Below are 22,221 nucleotides of genomic sequence, written 5' to 3'. Positions count from 1 at the left end.
TTTGTATTGATTTTTTATGTCAGACATTTTAGTTTTCACATCTAAATGTTCAGTTTTTAAAAATATTATTTATGTTTCTACTTAACCTGCTAATATTTTCCCTTCCTTCTTGAACATATAAAAATACAATCATAACAGTTTTAATGTCTTGTTTAATAATTTTATTATCTGTAATGTTTCTTGGTCTCTTTATATTGATTGATTTTTCTTTTCTTTATGGGTCACACTTTCCTGATTCGTTGCTTACCTAATAGTTTTTGATGGAATATCATACATTGTTACTTTTAACTTGTTGCTTGATAATTTTGTATATCTATAAATATTCTTGAGCTTGTTTTGGTCCAAATAACTTGGAAAGAAAGAAATCCTTTTGAAGTTGCTTCTAAGCTATGCCAAGTAGCATTAGATCAGACTAATGTATATATAAATTTGTCCCACTACTAAGATTCTACTGTGTTTTCTAAGTACTTATCTGATTTCCTGTGAATTGTGAGGCTTTTTCTTTCTGGTTGCATGATTTTTTCCTGCCCTCAAGAAGTTCCTCTCATGTGTGTTTTCAGTAATGAGTTGAAGATTTGAGGAAATGTTCTGCAAATCTCCTTTGCTTTTTTTGTGTGTGCATATCATATCTCTATAGTATTTTGACCAGCATACCCTTCCCATCTTTATCTCCTCCTTTTAAATACTTCCTATTTACCCCTTTGATGAGAAAGGAACTTCCATCCTAGAGTTATAAGGGTAACCAAGCACACGTAACCCAACACTGGACAAATGAGATTGACCATAATTACATATTAGTAGTCATATATACTCATAGTCTACAGGAGGAGGGCATAGTATGCCACAGGGAGGTGGCACTCAGGAACAGAGTGAATCACCAGGAGCTATGGAAGGCAGGCTTTGTGGTATTAAGAGGGTGTGGTGACCTCCAGTTTCTGCAGGAGGCTATGATTGGCTTGACTGCTAATTTTCTGAGTTGTCAGGGAACTGAAATTTACTACTCAAGGATAAACTAAAACCATGCCTGATACTCTTGATGAGTAAGTCTGTTGGCTAAAGGACCTCATCCATGGGAGCAGAACTGGGAAGGTAATTTGTGGTTATACCATTCAAGGCCCTCTGGGATTCACCAGATATAAAGGCAGCACATTATAATAGGTCTTAATTTTAGGTCTTAACCACATTCCTCAGACTCTCAGATCCATCCCCTCAGCTCTGTGAGATTGCTAGGCTCTGACTGGGTCTTCTCTCTCAGGACTGCAGTCTGTAAACCCTCCTGGGTCATAACCCTGGGGCAATCAGGTAGTTCACTTGTCTCAGGTGTCAGTGTCCTGTGCTGCCTAATGGGATGTTAGAGAAATAGATTCATTGATTTTTATCTGATAGCTATGGTTATTGGTTTTAGGGAAACCTTACTCCATCTTGGCCTTAGCTTACATTTTGGAGAATTTTAGCAGGATATACACGATAAATTGAGATTTAATACAAAGTTTGTCATTATTAAGAAAATGATAATATTTGATCAGCAAGAGGAGGATTTCATTAAGATTACTTCTAAAAGGGTTCCTATAGTCCCAGAATTAAAATAACAAATAGTATGACTATAATATGACTAGGGGAGGAAGGGCATAAAGGAAAAGAAAATCCTACTGAGTATTTGAAAAAGAGGGGCATTATAACAACATGCCAATAAACAATGTCTTTATCTTTAGCATTCTCCTGACTTTTATTCTTGTATTTTAATCTGGAATCTCATGATTTTTAAAATGAAGAGATATTTAGTGAGTTCATTTTGAGTAAGTTATGTAAATTTTTTCAATATCAATACCCCATGTAAAAATTTTTTTTTAATGTGGGGATAATATCCACATTAAAATTTGCTGTGAAGACATGGTATACAGTGTGCACAGACACATAATACAAGATTTGGCACACCATAAGTGCTCAGTAAATATCATTTCCCCTTAGGCACTTTGATTAATTTTTAAGGTGTTTTCTTCTCCAGGTTTCCTGTCTTCTTTTGTGTAACCTAAAGTTTTTTCACCAACTAGCTGGTTTTGATTTTGCGTTTGTCATTTGCCTTCCCCATTGCCTCACTCTGGGAGGCCATACACCATGCTGTGTCCTTAAGTAAATAAAACAGTCCTCAGCCTCCCCAACAAAGAATGGTTTTTGGCAAACACACCTCACTTCCAGAAAGTGTCAGAATTTCAAAGCCTCCCCAAGGAGTCCAGCAAACATATCTAAAGAAAGCTAAGCGTGATTATGAGTCCTTTCCAAGGAGCAAGACCATTCTTCAGAAAGAAAGTCAGGCTGTGTAAAGAGTCGCTTGCTTATCCAATAAGACCTTTAGCAGCAGAAAAATAAAATAAAATACAGACAGACGAAGAGTAAGGTATTGTTAAATCAAAAAAGATGTGTTCACTTGACAGCTGTGCATTATTTTTAAAACTTTGCTCTAGTAAGTATATGGAAGAATAGTAATCCTTCTGATTATGTTTAATCCATATGGTAGTCAGTTGTGTTAACAAGTATGTATTGAGCAAATTAAATCATTTTCAATATGTTGTACTTTAATGTTTGGAAATAAAGATGCTATGAATTATGTGGATAAGGAATTACCCCCATTAACATTCCAACTTTTCAGTTATCAGTTCTGCAACCTTGAGACATTTATCTAAAGCTCTGAATGTCACTTTCCATCTCTGTTAACTACAAACATTCCATAGGGTTTTTTGAGGGTTAAAGAAACCAACACAAACAAAGGAACAGTCATGGTCTATAACTCATAGGAGGCCCCATGACTGGTTTCTCTGCTGCTACTGGTACCACCACTAAGTGAACTATTAACTATGACTACATGTATCATTAAATATTTGTTTTCAAACGATGACATTTTTAGATTCTTTCAATGCTTGCCAAAAGCCGAGCTCCTAAAATCAAAACCAGAAACAGAGAGAAATAAAATGTTATAGGATTGGTGGTGGAAACTAAAAAAGGAAATCTACCATGTGAGGAAACATAGCATTGAAACTATACACAATTATTGCTCATATAAAAGAGAAGGAAAACAGGGAGAATAAAATAACATTCTACCATTGTAACACTTTTTTCCCTTATGTATTCATTCATTCATTCATTCATTCATTCATTCAACAAATACTTATTAAACACATATATTCTAGGCATTGTGGAGAAAGACTTTAACAAAACAGACACAAACTTCAGCCTTCATGGAGATTAAATTTTAGTAAGGAAAGATAGAGAATAAATATCATGTCTTAGCCTATGTTTTCCTATCCTATCCTATCCTGATTTTCCCCACAGAAGGCAAACATATACTATGGAGAAAAATAAGACTGAAAGGAGGAATAAGAAGTGTGTGTATGGTTAGAAGGGGTTGCGATTTTAATAAGGTGGTAAGGGAAAGGCTCAGTAAGAAAGCATGAACAAAAACTTGAAGAGGTTGTAATTATGATCTTACCAGAAAACTGAGAAGAGGGTGTTCAAGGCAGAAGAAATGATGAATGCAGAGCCCTGAAGTGGGAGCATGCCTCGGTAGATGATGGAACATGGAAGGGACCAGTATAATTAGAGTGGCATGAACAAGAGGTCAGCCCTACAATTTGAGTCTAGGGAGTTAATTAAGAAGGAGTGTTCAGATAATGGAAGACCTGATAGATTATTCTAAGGACTTTTGCTTTTTCTTTCAAAAAGATGGAAGAGTCGTTCTGGCTTCTGTGCTGAAAACAGATTAAAGGGAAGAAGTAGACAAAGAAGTTAGGAAGTGTAGAGTAATTGCATTCTTGATATATTTTTATGGGAGTCTTAACCAAATGTTCAGAGTAATTGGATATGGGGTAAAAGAGAAAGAGAGAAGTCAAGGATAACTCCAAGGTGTTGGCTTGAGCAACTGGTGGGATTGAATTTCCATGTAGTGCAGTAGAAAAAGACAATGCAAGAGCAGATGGTGGAGTCAGAAGATGCTAAGAGCAAGAGTTCAGTTTTAGGAATATTAATTTCGAGATGCTAATTAGACTTTCAAGCCTAGATGTCATGGAAACATTTGGATATAAGTTTGGAGTTCAGAGTAGAAATCCAGGCTAGACATGTAAATTTGGAGCAATCAGCATATAGGGTTTTTTTGTTTTTGTTTTTTTCATATATTTTCACTCCTTATCTGCAAATATGTGAAATGTATATATTATTTTTCAGTATTACATTAGAATGTATTTAATATTGCCTTGTAGTAACATTTAGTATTATTTTAAAAGCCAGGAAGGTATGTAGCAGATCTGGATATAAGTGGTCAGTTTTACTAGGTATCATTTTGACAACTTTGAGCTTTGACATGCTGTTTTAGATGTGTGATCTTTGGGTTTCTCATCTGCAAATAAGAGATAACCATACCTACCTTATAATGCTTTTGTAAAGGTTACATATTATAATACAATTCTTTATAATTTTAGTTTCTAATTAAGTGATATAAGATGTGCAGTTTATTAAGTGCTCCATGTCCATTATCTAGTTTAATCCTCACTAAAAATACAATAGAGTAGGTGAAATTATTCCAATAGGAATACTGAGCCTCTGCACATTGAATAATGTGGTCATGTTAACACAGATAACCAGTAGCAGAATCAAATCTATTTATTAACTCAATGCTTTTTTTTTGCTTTGCTTTATTTTGTTTCTACATGTATACATATATAAGTCAAAAGTTCCAGGATTAGAACAGGCACACAATAATTCCTCACTATATTTGTTAATACACATGTGAGAAGGTTGAACATCAGCATTAAAGAAGTAGCTAAATAAATTTCTATGAGGAGCAAACAAAATTGTCACTTGAATGAATAATGCATGTACTAAAGCACGTATGGTAGTTCTAGCAGGACAATACTTTCCAATGCAGTAGTATTTTCATTAAGCTAAGCAACACTTAACACATCTATATTTATAAGTGAATTTCACTTGCTCAATCTATGGGACAGTTTAAGATGCCCAACATCTTACTCAATGCAAAGTGGATCCATGGAGTCTCTCATTCACCAAAGGGGTCCATATTTTCAATGTTCTATGGAAGATCCTTTGGGCTCCTTTCAGTGCTTTCCATTAAGGAAGATCTATCTCAGACATCTAAATGCAACCACAAGTTTATGTGCTGGATGAAACCAGCCCATTAACTGGCAAATACAGTTGAAAAGACTTGGATGTAAAGTCTTCTTTTGATTAGCTCTGTTACAGGGGAGCCAAATGTAAGTAACTCTCTTTACTGTAAAAAACTTGAATAGTGTTTGTTTCTAATTTGCTTTTCTTCACTTATTATTATTTACCATATGGTTCACTTAACTTATATAATAAATAAATTTTTATTATACAAATTATATAACATATGTTTTTATATTTATTATAAAGGTGCCAACAGATCTGTGTCAGAGTGGTCAAGCAGGTGACTGGAGCCTGGGTGTTGGGCATGAATTGTGCATTTGATATCTCATTCAGTGAATCTGATTTATGTGGGTAATTTCTCAAAGAATTACATGTTTTCATGTGTAAATTGAAAAGGGGATCCTGGTCTTTCAGACCAGGACCATAACCAAATCACATGATTTCAGAGATATAAATAACTTATAATTAGTGATATCCATGACAATAACTTTAAAACCCAATATTGTTGAATATGTATAGATTAAGTAGGTGCACAAAAATATTTGTAATAACTAACTAAAATAATCCCTACAATGGCTCTCAAAAGCAAGTGTTATAATTATATTCATTTAACAGATAAATTAGAAACTGAGGTTATTAAAAGGTTAAGTATCCTGCCCAAAGACACATGGCTAGCATTTGCCTCTCTGATTTAATGGCCCTTGCTCTTATTTGTACTTCTTTAGTATAACCATATCCAGTAAAACTTTCTGCAATACCGAAATATGTGGTCTTGTCCTGCATGGTAACCACTAGCCATGTGTGGCTATTGAGCATTTCAAAGGTGGCAAGAGAAACAGAGGAACTGAATTGTTAGTTTCATTTAATTTTAATTACCATTTGAATCAAGTAGTCACAGGTAGCTGGTGGCTAGCATATGGTTCAGTGACTCTAGAGTAAAAATCTGTTAAACTGAGACCCCCAGGGCTTGCTCTGCGTCTCACGGGCTTCGCCAGTGGCTAGCACAGGGTGCGTGCGTAGTGAATGTGTGACGCAGCCAGTGAAGAAGAGATTCAGTGATGGGGCCTTCAGTCTGGGGGCCAAGTTTCTGGCTTGTGGATGTCCCATCACAGCTGTCCTTTTCATCCACACCTGTACTATCTTTTAAGTTTTTGCTTGGTGAACCTGGCCTTGGCTCCATTTCAAGCTCCCCTTGCTGGGGTTAGACACAAAAAGTGTTTCCATTTCCCAGGGAGAGAGTCTATATAGGGTGGGGCCAAAGTAGGTTTACAGTTGTTCTTTTGGAAAGTATACAATAATTAATAATATTGCAGTAATAAACTGTGTGATTCACATACTCATAGCTGTAAACCAACTCTGGCCCTGTATAATGGTCATGAGAGTGGGCTTAAGAGTAAGACTATTTTGCTTGACATCCAGTCTACATCTTCTGAGTTTACTGTCCTTTCTTAGGAAAGTCCTTGTGCATCTCAGCTTTCTGTTCTATAATGTGTATCTAATAAAAGTGCTCATCACAGGTTGTTGGGGGTGATGAATGGAGATAATTCTTGAAACACACTTTGCAGAGTATCTGGCAGGTAGAACATTGCAATTAATAAATATCACATAATTTCCTTTAGTTTTTCTCCTTCTGCTTTTCCTTCAAACATTTAACACATCATACATGTAAAACATAAGAATACTTTATAGAAAACATTTTGAGACATTTATTAAGATTGTGTCTCTAGGACGCTGGTTTCTAGCCTTTATTCAAACAATATTTTTTAAGTTGCACTAACTTGCCAGGATTTTGAGGTAGAATAAGGAATAAAGGATAATTAAGATACCTCAACTGCCTCCAAGAAATTCACAGTCTGGTATGAAAGACAGATAGCAAACAGATTACAGAGCAGTGTGCCCATGATAGAAGAAGTAAGTATGAAGCACTAATCATTTTTACTGGATGGATAGGAATGATCAGGAAGGTCTTCATAGAAGATGTTGGCATTTGCTGGATGCATAAGAAATAGAACTGTTGTGGATCAGTATATTCTTTTCTATGGGGAACTTAACGAATAAATCAGGAAAAGTAGTCCCTTCTCTCTCTCTCTCTCTCTCTCTCTCTCTCTCTCTCTCTCTCTCTCTCTCTCCCCCTCTCTCCTCTCCCTCGCTCTGTGCACGTTCAGTTAAAAAAAAATCTGAAAAGTAAAAGTCGATCTTGTATCCAGGTCAGGCTTCCTCTACAATAAACATCTTTTCAAAGCGGTAAAATGTTTACTAGAAAGAAAGAAACAACAAAAATGTGTATGTGATTCTGCTTGAGGTCACCAACTAGAGCAGATGCCATATTCATGGCTTAAAAAAAAAAAAAAAAAAAAAAAGGTGACAGGAGTATCACGAAGAAATATGATTCATTTAGGTATTAAAAAAGTATGTCGAATAATTGCCACTCCTGGTAAGTTGATTACAGGCACATCTGAAGGAGAGCGTGGGATGTGCTGACGAGCATCACTGTAATCATAGATCAGTCCCTGACCGTCTACATACACAGCCCGGTCCTGCCAAGACCCCTCCTATGACGATGCACACCTCAGGCCACCAACAGGACCCATTGCACAAGAAATCACATATTTTAAATTAGATGCCTGAAAGGGCTCTCTAGCTGCAAAGTGGAGGCAGCTGAACTCAGATATTTGGCCATCTCTATATTCTGTGGTTTAGCTCAGTATATTAAGAAGGAGTGGCGTGTTTCAGATCTCTGCCATCAAGGCACAAGGACATGGGGATTGAGAGTTCTGGAGATTGTTTTAATGTAACTCCTGCCTCTGATTATTCCTGCTTGTGTGACCTTAGGTAACCTATTCAAACTAGATGTGCCTCAGTTTTTTTCGGCTGTAAATTAGGGCTAATAATAGCATCTCTCTTATAGCATTACTCTAATAATTAAATCAGGGAATATGTAAAGTTTGTAGCCAGTAGGTGCCAATAAAATTATTAATGGCCAATAAAAATTAGGTATTGCCTCTCCTATTATTCTGATTCTTCTTCATATATTCTCTTCTTCCAAGTCATGAGGCCTTTAATGAAAGTTTTCTCAGTTAAAGAATAAATACATAAAAGCCTTAGATTTATATAGATTGTGGAATCATTCTAATACATTGCTATTCTCTGTTTCCAACATTGCAATGTTAACGTATTTTATTTAATAATTTGAATATGTGATGCTTTTAATAGTAAAATTATATTGCTAAATGTCTTTACTACGTATGGGGGAAGGGTGATATATAGATTGTTTTTAGGAATTTTATCAATATTCCTATTGATATTTATTCATGGCTTGCTTATTCATTCTGTCACTGGTTAGTGATCACTTGCAGAAAAATATGTTTGCCAACTTCAAATTTTATGTATATATGAAAAACTATAGATTCCATGGTGTAGTATAAAAGATGGAAGCCACAGCAAATTATAGACACCCATTTTTTCACAGGAGCAGTCACTGAGAAGCACTCTTTAGCTTCCTGACAGGACAGACAGAATCTTTCTCCTGCAGGGCAATGTAGTCTCAGGCTACAGTTAAGGATCAGAAACCGTTCAGATCTGCCTTTCACATGGCAGAAAACACACTTTCCCTATTCACTGTAACTAAGCACATATTGTGAAGATCTGAGCACCAGAGAGGTTTTATAAACGGAAATAAAAACAAACACAGTTTTGCTTTCATGAATTACTCTGGGCAGCCTAAGAAAAGAAAGTGCATTACTCCAGAGGCTTTAAGGAAAGAGTTAAGTAAATTAGGACTGAAACTGGGCAGGAGTGTTTCGCAGTGCTTGAACTGCTCTTTTGCTAGAGATCCCCAGCCAATGTATGAAAATGGTGAGTTTTCCTAAAATTCACGGGGGTGGGCGCATTTTCACTTCTCAGCTCTCTAGGAGGCGTTTTCCCTACCTTCCTGTTGGTCTATGTTGATTATCCATCCTCAGTAAAGCAGAGGCCCCCTCCTTATGTTGATCATTTGAGTGGGCTCTTCTCCAACTCTTCTCCTGCCTTTCAGTGCTTTCTCCCACCATTGCAGGAGAAATCATTGGGCCAGATTTTCCTGTTGCTCATGGGAGTGAGGTTTTGGGGGCACCTTTGAAATAAGCATTTTTAGAAGTCCCCAGGGGAGAATGAGATGTGATAAAAAGATTTATTTGTATGGAGTTACATTCTTTGGGTTGCAAAGTCTTAGTTCCCTTAAGACAGTCCTGAAAGACATGCAGCTGAGGAATCAGCAAAGCTGGAAGAAGGGCCAATGTCTAGAGTTTCCATTCCATGATGAAACTGTCTCCTTCGGAATATCAGGCAGGATTTAGTCCATTAGTTCATGGTATGGGTCCCACATGACAGTAAGCCATGTGGGTGGATGAGGGAATGGGAGAATGGGAGCCCCACAAGACCGGAGCCCAGCAAGGGCAGCGAGAGAGAGGGAAGAGAAGCAGAGAGGGAACCTCCTTTGCTTAGGGGATTATGTACCTCAGATTTCACAGTTTGCAGTGGCCACGCCTATTCTGGCCACTGACTTATTCCCAGGTGTGACAGACAGGTAGGCACCTTCCCACATTACCCAGACCGTACTGGTCATGCATCTAAATTGTCTTTGTCCAGTCCTTTCCCCATTAATTAGTGAGGAATAGACTTGGAGTGTGTTACCTGCAGCTTTCTGACAAATGGCATGCCTATATTATTTAGTTTCTCCTTTTGCTCCTTTTCTGTTAAATAACAATCAGATTATTACGGCAGTATCAACATAAGAAAGGGGAGGCTATGAACCTGTAGATTTTTACTTCCTTGGAGCTTTCCCTCAGGTGAGGCAGAGGATGGACAAGCCTATTTGTATTTCTATTCAAGCTGCACCTTAAATATCAGTTTAATTATCCACAAGACAGTCTATGTTCTGCGGCCTTGTTTCTTTTTTTTAAACTCATGTTTATTGTTGAATGTATTACAATTGCCCCCCCCCACTTTCTTTCTCCATTGAGCCCTTCCTCGCCAATCCGGCCCCCCTCCTGCCTTCCCCACACTATTGTCCCATTTCTTTCTTAATTTAGGAGAGTTTGTTTTGACTCTCTCCCCGCCCACTCAACAGGCCACCTCTCCTGTCTCAGAGAACTGGTATGGCCCTGGGCCCTCTTTCTCACTCAGATTAACAGTCGCCTCCTTTAGCCATTTCCCAGGGAGGAGAGACTGGTAGGACAAGGATGTCTCTGCAGGTCTTGTGCTAAATTGTAAGAGGCAGTGGAGAGGGGGAAAAGTGTTGTCAGTGGTAAGGTTTTATCTTAATGTCTTCACGTGACTTCCGGAGTTATCACTGACACAGTCGTGAATATTTGCCTCAGTGGCAGAGTCCGCTTTACAAAATCATTCTGTCCCAGAGGAGCCTGGAAAATTGCGCTCACGACGCTGCCTCCGGGCGCGAATCTGTTAGTAGCAGCAGCGATTAGGTGGGCGGCAGACAGGTGGTGACACTGGTTACCCCGGATGAGAGACAGGTGGTGACACTGGTTACCCCCGGATGAGAGACAGGTGGTGACACTGGTTACCCCCGGATGAGAGACAGGTGGTGACACTGGTTACCCCCGATGAGAGACAGGTGGTGACACTGGTTACCCCCGATGAGAGACAGGTGGTGACACTGGTTACCCCCGATGAGAGACAGGTGGTGACACTGGTTACCCCCGATGAGAGACAGGTGGTGACACTGGTTACCCCCGGATGAGAGACAGGTGGTGACACTGGTTACCCCCGATGAGAGTACCCCCGAGAGAGACAGGTGGTGACACTGGTTACCCCCGATGAGAGAAGGTGGTGACACTGGTTACCCAGGATGAGAGACAGGTGGTGACACTGGTTACCCCGGATGAGAGACAGGTGGTGACACTGGTTACCCCCGGATGAGAGACAGGTGGTGACACTGGTTACCCCCGATGAGAGACAGGTGGTGACACTGGTTACCCCCGATGAGAGCAGGTGGTGACACTGGTTACCCCGTATGAGAGACAGGTGGTGTACACTGGTTACCCCCGGATGAGAGACAGTTGGTGACACTGGTTCCCCCCGATGAGAGACAGGTGGTGACACTGGTTACCCCCGATGAGAGGACAGTGGTGACACTGGTTACCCCGGATGAGAGACAGGTGGTGACACTGGTTACCCCCGGATGAGAGACAAGGTGGTGACACTGGTTACCCCGATGAGAGACAGGTGGTGACACTGGTTACCCCCGATGAGAGACAGGTGGTGACACTGGTTACCCCCGATGAGAGACAGGTGGTGACACTGGTTACCCCCGGATGAGAGACAGGTGGTGACACTGGTTACCCCCGGATGAGAGACAGGTGGTGACACTGGTTACCCCCGATGAGAGACAGGTGGTGACACTGGTTACCCCCTGATGAGAGACAGGTGGTGACACTGGTTACCCCCGATGAGAGACAGGTGGTGACACTGGTTACCCCCATGAGAGAAGATCAAGGCTTTCCGGGGAGAGGCCAGGAGGGCAGCATTATGGCTCGTCACTGCCAGACTCTGGCTCCCGGCAGAGGATCGTGTTAAGCTGCTTCCCACCCAGGAAATTGGGAAAATTGCAGCCGCGACGCCAGTGAGTGTGCCGCCCCATCTGCCCTCTTCAGAGCTGCCGTTTGCTGGGACTTCGGTCCCGGCGCAGTTTTTCCTGCAAATAATTGGAGAACTACGACGTGTTCTGTGTGTGCAGGGCCTCAGGTCCGATGTAGTGAACTAAAGCATTACAGACACAGTTTTTACACACCCCTACATGCACATATATACAAAAGCACGCATGTTTTTGTTTTGTTTGTTTGTTTTTTTTTACAACATTGGCCTGAAATGGGTGTTTAAGTGACTATTATGTGTTCAAGAGTGGGGCAAGGTTATTTTCCATTAATCAGAAAAGCTTATTAAAACCAAACAAAATAGAGTTGACTTGAAATAAACAGACTGATATACTCACAAATCTGAGGCAAATATTTATTAATCAATTTCTTCTGTCCTTGAAATAAAGCACGTGAAATGACTGAGAGATTTTGTGTCACATCAGTATAGTTTTGTCGTTCGTGTTTTCTTGGCTATTGTTAAACAAACAAACTAGCAGAAGTAAAAAACAAAACAAAACAGGGAAAGATTGCATGAACTCTAGGAATATGCTTATTTTAGACTGAAGACTGAGCATTATTGGATGTGAAACTGGCAAATCTTTGGTTCTATTCTCTTTTACTCAGAGAGCAAAGTGTCCTTCATACACCAGAGAAGAAAATGCTGCATACATTTGGATTCAGTCAACATCACCAACTCTTTTTTCTCCAAGCTTTCTGACTTTGGCAGAAGCCAAGAGGCAGTTAGCAAAACACTTTTCCTTCATATTTAAATTCCCTGGAGGTTTAAGAAAATTTTAATCCACCTGTTTCTAATTCATTTGCACCAACTCATAAAAAAAAAATGTTCTTCAATTTGATCTCATTGTGGTCCAGGGGCATTAAAAAGCTTTCAAAGGGGCTTTCCTCCTTCCATTGAAATCCAGATGTTGTGTTTTGTCAGCTCTAAGCAAATTTGAAACTGAAAAATAGTCTTGGTTGTAAATGAGAAGATACAGATGATTTTAGAACTTAGGGAGATAAAAATCCACAGATAACAGACTTTCTTTTAAAATATAAAAAACTGTCATTTTTAAGGATTCCATTCAACAGGTGAATGACATGCTCAATTAGAAATGGCTGGCTCTGCAGGTAAGGGGAATGGAAAGATCCAGGGCCAAAGTGAGGGGGCATTTAGCCAGGAATAGATGCTAAGAGCCCTTCTTTTTACTAATCATGAGTAGTGATTAAAATAAATAAATAGTAGGAGGGTGAAAAGCATGGAACCAAATGCTAATGCCATATGGTAACACCATCAGGGATAAAAAGAAAAGGTTATTTTTCACATTTCAAATATTCCTTCACATTAGCCACAAAAAGATGGGGAGGGTAGAGCAGGCTGAATACTGTGCCACGTGAGGCATCAACAGTCAAATTCCAGATAATTATATTTCTGGCATTTTCCAGAGACTTCAGCTTTTCAGTATTCAAATCCTCACTCTCAATGTGCTGTGCTGTGAGCCCAGGGTGACTCCATCCCTCTTAAGTATAATTCTGTTTGAAAAATAATTAAATTTTTTTATATCTTTAAACCAATATGTTGATTTGCACAAACATAAACACATCACTAACTGCTAACCAGTACTTTTTTTTTATTAAAACATAAATCATTAACTTTTCTACCTTACTTATAAATTTCTTTGTAGCTAGAATGCATTTATCAGAATATTATGCATTTTTATAGGTGACTTCCACCCAAAAACCTTCTCAAGGTTTTGAAAACTTCATATTTGAAACACACATTAATATAAATTTCTGAGCCAAACATTATTTCTACACTTGGTTTAGTAGGACATGGATACAAGGAGGGGTTTTCCCTTAGAAATTGCTTTAGAGCCAACCATATCCAGGTTCACAGTCCAGCTGCACACTTACTAGCTGGTTATTTAGGGACCTGACATTGTTTCTCTGATATTCTATTTTCTCACCTCCAAAATGAGGATAAAGAGATACAATATCTGTTTATTCCTTTTCTATCCACCTTTCCTTTTTAAGTGTAGCTCATTCCTTGATAGCCTCATGAAAACAAACAGAGCTTGGCAGGTGATTTTTGTTGAATTCTTTTAGCCCTCCTCACTCTTGTTTTAGCTGTACTATATAAGAGAGTGCTATACAACTCCTTTTTTGTTGTTTTTACTTTTTTAAAAACTTATCTTTATTGTTGAATGTTCCCCCTTTTGACCCTCATTGACCCCCTCCACCCCAATCCCACCCCCTTCCTGCCTTCCTCACACTATTGTCAGTGTCCATTGATTATGCATATATGTATAGAAGTTATTTGGTTTATCTCTTTCTTCCCCTCCTCCCCCCTTCCCTTTGGTTCATCAGTCTAACAACCAATTTGTATTTCTTAATTTTACGTGTAGGTATTTCATAAGCTTTGACTTTTAGTCTGAATTTAGCATCCTTCAAATCTAAGTTTTAAATTCCTCTTTCTTTTTTTTTTCAATAGAAAGTATAAAGAAGATTTCTATCTACTCAGCATTCATCCACCAAAATTCCCATAGCAGCATTCTAAATTTCTTGTTGAACACCCTTTCCTCCTCATTCTGCACAAGTCCAATAGGGTTGGCATCAGGCCAGGCCCGCCGAGGCATTGGCTGTCAGGTAGGTAAGTGACCCAAGGAGAGACAATCAGGGCTACTGGGATTTAATTGCAGCACTTAAAAAAAATTGTTTTTATTGATTTTGGAGAGAAAGGGAGAGGGAGAGAGAAACATCAATTGGTACACACCTCATAAAGGGATCTAACCCAAAACCCAGATATGTGTCCTGACTGGGAATCGAACCAGCAACTTTACGATGCACAGAATGATGCTCAACCAGCTGAGCCACACTGGCCATGGTCATTGCAGCACTTTTGATTAATGGAATTGGGGAGCTTTCTTTGAGGCGAATGAGAAAATTGGTTTGCTCTCTGGAGCTGCCTATAGTTTTGGCCAGTAGGAGGGAATAGAATTATCTATGGAATGAGCACCCAAGAAAGACAGGAGAGCAAACCTTCGAAGTTCTGCTGGCACTGACTCTGCGCCTGGGATCAGCCATACCTGAAGCCTTTCAGTTACATAAGGAAACACATTCTTCCTTTAGCACAAGCCAGTTTGTCTAGAAGTGTTTTATTGTATACGAATATAAAAAGAGCACATAGATAAATGTATTTTTAATGCATAATGAGATGGCCTTCATGAAAACAGTGAATACTGGCAACTTTTTTTTTCTTACTGTTGTTATTATCATGATCACTTTTAGCAATAAAAGATAATTTTCTAATCTCGAATAGGCTTTAAATGGTGTGTGTGTGTGTGTGTGTGTGTGTGTGTGTGTGTGTGTTCAGTCCCAGCCTCCAGGCCCCATGATGCTTTCAGACATAGGCAACTACTTTGTTCAGAGAAAAAAGTCATTCTCCTCCTTAGATAAACCCAGCAGGTCTATCAAACTACTGTGATTTCTCAGACATTCACAATTCATGTTGTTTACAATTGTGTTTCAACAGATCCCTCACACTTTTTATTTCCCTTTTATTCCCTCTGCAGACTGACTCACTACTTAAAACCTGCCTGTGTAGCCTGAAACTGTTGGTTCTAAGTGAGTCCCGCTGCTCGGCTTTTTGACTACCTGATATGGGCCTTTTCTTTTCAGACTGGATCCTAATTTATAATCTTAATTTAAATCCTAATTTATAGAAGTAATGTTGATTAAGGAGCCAGAGAAAGGTCTATGGATGGTAATTTTGTTTCAAAAAGGGGAGAAAAAAGGAAATGGTTGTTACAGAAAAACAACAAATAAATGGCAGGAATAAATGTAAAGGAACCCCCCTTTCTTCCATGGTGGCTGAAGGACAGAGACTGTAAGCACACTGGGAGAAGGAACCACATTTGAATTCTTTTCCTTTGTCCCCAGCTGTTAGTACGGGAGGCATTGTCAGAGATCCACATCTCCATTTGTTTAAGGGCTGTGATACCTCTGATTGCCAGGACCTCAGCAGAACAGATGGTGGCAATAGCTTTTGATGGTGAGCCTTGTTGTAATGAATTTCCACATGCAGTTACTGGGGATTACATCCAGTGTCTCTGACCACGTTTTAGGGAGGCTTTTGGAAAAGTTTATTTGGGCAAAGGCAGAGTTTTCCTGCAACTACATGGTCCTAAGTAGATAAATTAGATTGCCTGAATTATTTCTATCACAATTATCTTAAAATCTTGCTAGGGAGAAAAAGAGTTCAGGAAGGAAAACTCTCTTATCTTATTTTAGGACTTGCTTCAGTGGCCGCGAGGAAGTCAGATAAGAGCTCTGCAGACTGGTGGTCAGATGTGACGGATAGTAGGGAATGACCACAACGTGGCTTCTTTGAATTGAAAGCCCTGTTGTGGTGGCCAGTGTGTCCCTGCAACATTCTGTTGGTGCCAGTGACATTCCAAAATATCATCTAGGTGTATATATTTGACCATTTTCTCCGCAAGGTTCACTGATATCCATTGCCATATGATTCTTATATTGCTCAGGAAGAGCATGAGTTCTTAACACAACATAAAATGTATCTGATATTTTTTAGAAATGATGATAAATGACCTAGCTGACCTCGGCTGCCCATTCTATCCATATGTTGTCCAGGACAGAAATATCAGCTGTGTGGTGTGTGAAGGGAATTTGTTTTGGAGTCGGTATATATAATACAGAATGTGAAAAAATTATCACACACACACCCCTATATATGTTAATGCACATATATGTATTGTTTTTAACCTCAGCTTACCTGTGTCACTAGGTCAAATCACTTAACTTCCCAGAGATTCTCCATCACCCCTGCCACTGGTAAAGCCAGGGGTTTGACTGGAGATCATGCTGCTCTGTGAGATGAGACTTGGAGGCTCGAGCAGAGATAAAGAGGTCATCCCACATGTGCTGCCAGAGGAAGCACACCACTCTCAGACCCTGCAAAGCTAAAACAGTTTCAACTTTTAATTAAACTGTTCATTTCAAACTACCTGCTCTTTTCCAACGACACCACTAGGCAACCATTCTTTGCTTAGGGGACAATGGATGTTTGTACATCAGCTAATTCAGCTTTAATTCTTTAATGTTTCACTTTTGTCTAAAAATAAGTGCTTGTGAAATCATCTCATATCTATGTTGACTTGCTTTTCTTTACCTTATAATATGGAGGAAAAAAATCACATAAAAAAAATTATAATAGAGCCTGGCTGGTGTGGCTCACTGGTTGAACATCGACCCATGCACCAAGAGGTCGCTGGTTTGATTCCAAGTCAGGACACATGCCCAGGTTGTGGGCCCAATCCCTGGGGGATGGGGAAACATACAGGAGGCAGCCAATCGATGTTCTCTCTCATAGATGTTTCTCTCTCTCTCTCTCCCTCTCTCTCTCTGAAATCAATAAAGAAAAATAAATACATTTGTCCAACCATTGGCCTATTGGTGAACATTTGATTTGGATTGTTAAAAAATTGTAATGGTGAAGGAAGCTATTTTATGTGCTGAAAGCAGAGATCCCCTTCAGATGAAGACATTCAACTTTGTGCTTAGTCTGTAAAGCCAAAATGACAAAATTAAATAGCAAGCTTTATAGGCTTCAAAACACATTGTTAGAGATGACTGTAAAAAAATGAGATTTGAATTAAGAATTGAATTGCTCTTAAAAATGTAAGAGTTTTTTCCATGAATGTAGGATGGCATTGGTGTGAAATTAGGGACTGTAATAGGTTGCTTCCTTAGAAATAAGTTTAAGTAACAAACTTTCATCTGAAATTCACTGCTATTATCTCTTTATATTCTGAGTATTTTCTGAGTCACTTTTATAACTTAAGGGAGTTCATAGCAATCCTAAGTCACATCACCCCAAACAAATGGCAAAGAACTTTCTTCCAATTGTTAAGAAAGAAAATATTTTATTTCCGCAGAATATCAAATTTAACTGTGTAACTTTTTCATCATCTGGTTCATTTTACCCTTAAAATTTTAAACGACCACATTGAATTTTTTTAACAATGGTGCATTTGAGCGTGACCAACATCTCAGTCATTTGTAAAGTCCCCACATAGTCACCACAGCCCTATCTATTTTGTAGTTATCCTTGCAATCCTTTTGTGAAATAATACATTTACCATCTTTTAAGGGAATTGCAGAGATGAGTGAGTTCCTATCTCACAGGACTTCACGGAACTCTTCAGATAAACGGATGTGTATGTGTGCGAACCATCATTCCTCTCGATCCCCACTGCCAGCATTCAGTTCCAGTAGGTCTCTGCATTGGTTCTCCGGCCCCATCCTCGCCAATGTCAGTGCCTTCTCTGTCCCCAGCAGCAAGAGGGAACATATAATTCAATCTGTCATTCTCCTGCTATTGACTTTCCAAAGATTCAGCTAATGGGCTACAAGATTCAGCAAGATCTTGCCTCATCTTTGATCAGCACCACGGCCCAAGAGCTCTGAAGTCTTCATAGTCCCCTGACAAGAGCAGTCTTCCTTCTGCTCTTTGCTTGGCTGACTCCTTATTCTTTAGCATCTGAGTTTAAGTGTTACTTCCTTAGAAAAGCCTTTCCTAACATCTAATTACATTATTTCATCACACCCTGCGCTTTTCCCATTGTAACATGCATCATGATTTATCATTTGCGTGTTTATTTGTCTGTTTTCCACACTAGATTATAAACCTAATAAGGGTTAGACAGTTGTAGATTTTGCCCCTACAACAGTGCCTGCCAGGTATGGGACATTTATGAAAACTATTTTCTGAATGAATTCATGTCATAACATTTGCATTGAGGCTAAATATTCTATCGAAGTGTTTATAGTGTCTATTGACCATTGTGTACTGGGAATTAAACTTCCTAAAGATTGAGCAGAAAACAAAACAAAGATTTTAGGCATCGAATTAATTTGAAAGCATATTACATATTGGAATATTCTTACTTTTCTATTCTGTACCACTTGAGCCTAAATTCAATATGTTCATGCCATAGGCTGTTTACTAAAATCAAACTACATTCAGCTATGGATAATCTGTCTTTGAACATACACCCCAGGCCGCATTCTTTCAGAGGAGTGGGCAGCACGCTGCGAGACTGAACTTTTATCATCCTATCTACAGATCAAGATGAAAGCTATAGACTTCCTCCTGTGGACCTCACACTGCCTTTAGAAAGATTAGAAGGGGAAATATTTAGATGGGGAAAAAAAAGGAAACGTGAAAACAATTATTAGGCATCAATAGAATATTGTTGACTGTCCCATTTCCTTAAAAAATTGGGATGACAGAAAATGTCCCATATGCTACAAAGTGTAATTGCAGCTACGTGGCAGAACATGGCCCATACTTTAATACCGAGGCTTCTGATGCCAACAATTTTTGAATGTAAGTAGTGACTAATTCGAAGCCAATGAAAAAGTTTTAATTTTTGCATTGATTGTGTACTTGGAAAAATAAAAATAAATGGGATACAAACCGGGACATATATCAAGGTCCGTATCAAACACAGAGCACATGTTTCCTGATGTCTAAGGGCCACTAAGAATTCTAGATATTCTTTTTTATAGCATCAGTTCATTAAAAAGTAGTTCAATAGTAACTTGCCTATAGGTAGTAAACAAATCAAGTGTACACATACTGTCATGTTTGTTACTTTTAATAGGTAAACATTTAAAATAAAGGTACACTTTTCTAATAATTATACTTTATAAGAACAAGTGTTTTTTGTTTTTTTTTTTTTTTTAGTAACAGAGGGAATGTTTTTTAATTGGACTTACTTCAACTGTAAAATAAAAATGAGAGCTATATAAAAATATTATCAACCTTTCTGAACATTTACCTAATTTAAATGCTAAGTGTAGCTTACTTGTTCTTTCGTTTAATATTAGAATGATGGGAAATGGACTTAATTGTGACAAATTTGTTTAGCTTCTACATAATAACAATATTTTTAGTTTTACTTCTTTTTTCCCTGAAGGTTTCCAAATAATTTCACATATTCTGTCCTATTCTGTCCTTTCTTCCACCTGTGAAATCAAATAGAAAAATAAAACTGGGTTAGAATCTAAGGAACTGAATTTTATTTTCTTCCTACCATCTGATTGACAGGTGTTTATGAATAAATCATTCAATAAATCCATCAGTGCCTCATTTTCTCCAACTATGAAATGGAGAGTTAGCCTTTGCAGTTCCTTCCAAATGAAATGTGAAATACAGGAAATGGTGCCACCTAAACTCAAGTCATACTGCTTTATATTTCCTAGTTGACAAATGAATTGACTTCCTCAATCAGTTATTGAAAGAGATTCAACCTTGATACATCAAACTGTCCTGGAATCTCTAATGGTGGGAGGCAGAAATCCCTTAGCCCTCACCAACAAGAACATTGGATGCTTTGCTAATAGGTGCCTTTAAAAAAAAAAAAAAAAAAAAAAATTAAATTTTGACAATTTTGGTGATTAAAAGCCTGAGTTCTTCTGTGTGGAGCCTAGAACTAAGATGCAGGGGGTGAAGGGGGCATAATTCCGTTGAGCAGCAAATCTGTGTCATGCATTGTGCTGGTTGGTGCTTCATTTCTCTAGTAAGGTTGCAAGATAAACACAGGATGCCCCATAAATGTGAATTTCAGATAAACAGATAATGTTTAGTGTAACCATGTCCCATGCAATATTTGGGATATACTTATACCAAAAACAGGTGTTTTTTGTTTTTTTGGTATTGTTTGTCTGAAATTCAAATTTAACAAAGTGTTTTGTATTTTTATTTGCTAAACCTGGTAACCCTATTCTCATGGCCACTCTGCAAGATCAGCTAATACTGTCCAGTGTTACAGGAGGAAAAGAAGGCCCCCAGAGCATTCCTTCCATGTCTTTGATCACACAGTCAGCAAGTGGCACCATGGGAACCTAAAGCCAGGCCTCCATTTGCCCTGGGTCCTGCGCAGCACAGCACACGTTGGGCTGCAGAATCCCAGCGCTGCCTTTCCAGGGCATGCATTCCTCCCTGGCCAGAGATCAGGAGAAAACAAATGCCCCCCCAAGGCTGAATTCCCCCATTCTGCCAGCTCACTCCTGGCACTCTCCCGAAGGTGATGCCCCCGGAGAACATCTTGAGAACTGAAGGACATATTTGCAGTCTCCTAAGACCCCATCCTTGCTCCTTTACCAGTATCAATCATTCTTGTGGTGAGACCGATTTGGGGAAGCACTGTAGTAATTTCTTCAAAGCAACAGTTGCAAGACTCCATCCAGCGGTAGGTGGCCATCGGTAGGTGCTGAAAGATGAAAGAAAAGCTGAGTTTATTTGCAGTAAAAGTGAGGAAAGTGGCAGCTATGGCAGTTGTTGATTACTATTTCTGTTCTGAAAGAAAGGGGGAGAACATAGTAACACTGGGGGCCAAGGAAGATGTATTGTGGAGCCCCAAGCTCTGGAAACCTTGGCCTGCAACCTGGGTTGCTGCTCCCATGCTGTTTGCCAGGAGACAGACAGTGAATAGCGTTCTAGGTTTCATTTTAAACTTCTAAGCAGAAAGCCATAGAGAATAATCTGCTCAGTAAATATGTGGTTACGAGTCTTAGCATTTCTCTTCGTTCAGCAAACAGTATCACCGATGCTAAATGTTAGAGCAGAGTCAATGGCATGTGGGTTTTATCGAATGAATCCTTTGCCAAGTATATGTCAGGATCTTTTGTTTTTTTCTGAGGCAGTTTGGGGTGCGGGTGGGGATCAACATAGCTGGAAGGCAGTGAATGTACTCTAAGGCTAGACTTTCTCTCCAGGTAGACACGGATGAAATTGTCAGCTCCACAGCTTACCTGCTGTGTTACCTTGAGCATGTCATGCACATTTCCTACACCTAGTTCCTCTGAGAATAGAATTAATAGCAATACCTACTTGATGGTAACATTGCAAAGATGAAAACAGATTTTGTGATGAAATGCAAAACAGTACAGTGGACATATTTCACACTCCAAAAGCTCATCAATTCCCTTTACTTTTAAATGGTGAAAACCCCAATTATTGAGAGAGAAGACAACTGTATCAAGAAAAGTAAAACTGCAGATTTAAAGGCATCATTTTTTTTTAATTTAAAATTTTGTCACATGCTATTAATTCTCTAGGCATTTAGAAATGCTATATACCCAAAGACAATAGTGTTGGCTCATATAAACTTCTTAGTACTTTTCTAATTTTTACAGTCCACCTTGGATAGGTCCAGTGGCTTGAAGCCACAAGAACTGTTACCCTTTAAGATAAACTCTCAGATACATGTTTCTGCCTGACTTTGAAATTCAGTGATCCATGTGTTAATATATTTTCTTTGTAGAGATATTCAACTAGCATCACAATAACTCCTCAATAGGCATTCAGTGGAAAGAATTTCTTTTCAGGAAAATT

At 38.9% G+C, this 22,221-nt stretch overlaps 1 pseudogene; it reads right to left on the bottom strand.

Annotated features, from left to right (window-relative positions):
- Positions 1-21,088, bottom strand: part of LOC118641102 — a 36,397-nt pseudogene extending 15,309 nt beyond the window's left edge.
- Positions 21,089-22,221: the final 1,133 nt, after the last annotated feature.

This window comes from Molossus molossus, unplaced genomic scaffold (genome assembly GCF_014108415.1).
Source record: "Molossus molossus isolate mMolMol1 unplaced genomic scaffold, mMolMol1.p scaffold_m16_p_25, whole genome shotgun sequence".
NCBI classification, from domain to species: Eukaryota; Metazoa; Chordata; class Mammalia; order Chiroptera; family Molossidae; genus Molossus; species Molossus molossus.
This window is presented reverse-complemented; position numbering and strand designations above follow the sequence as displayed.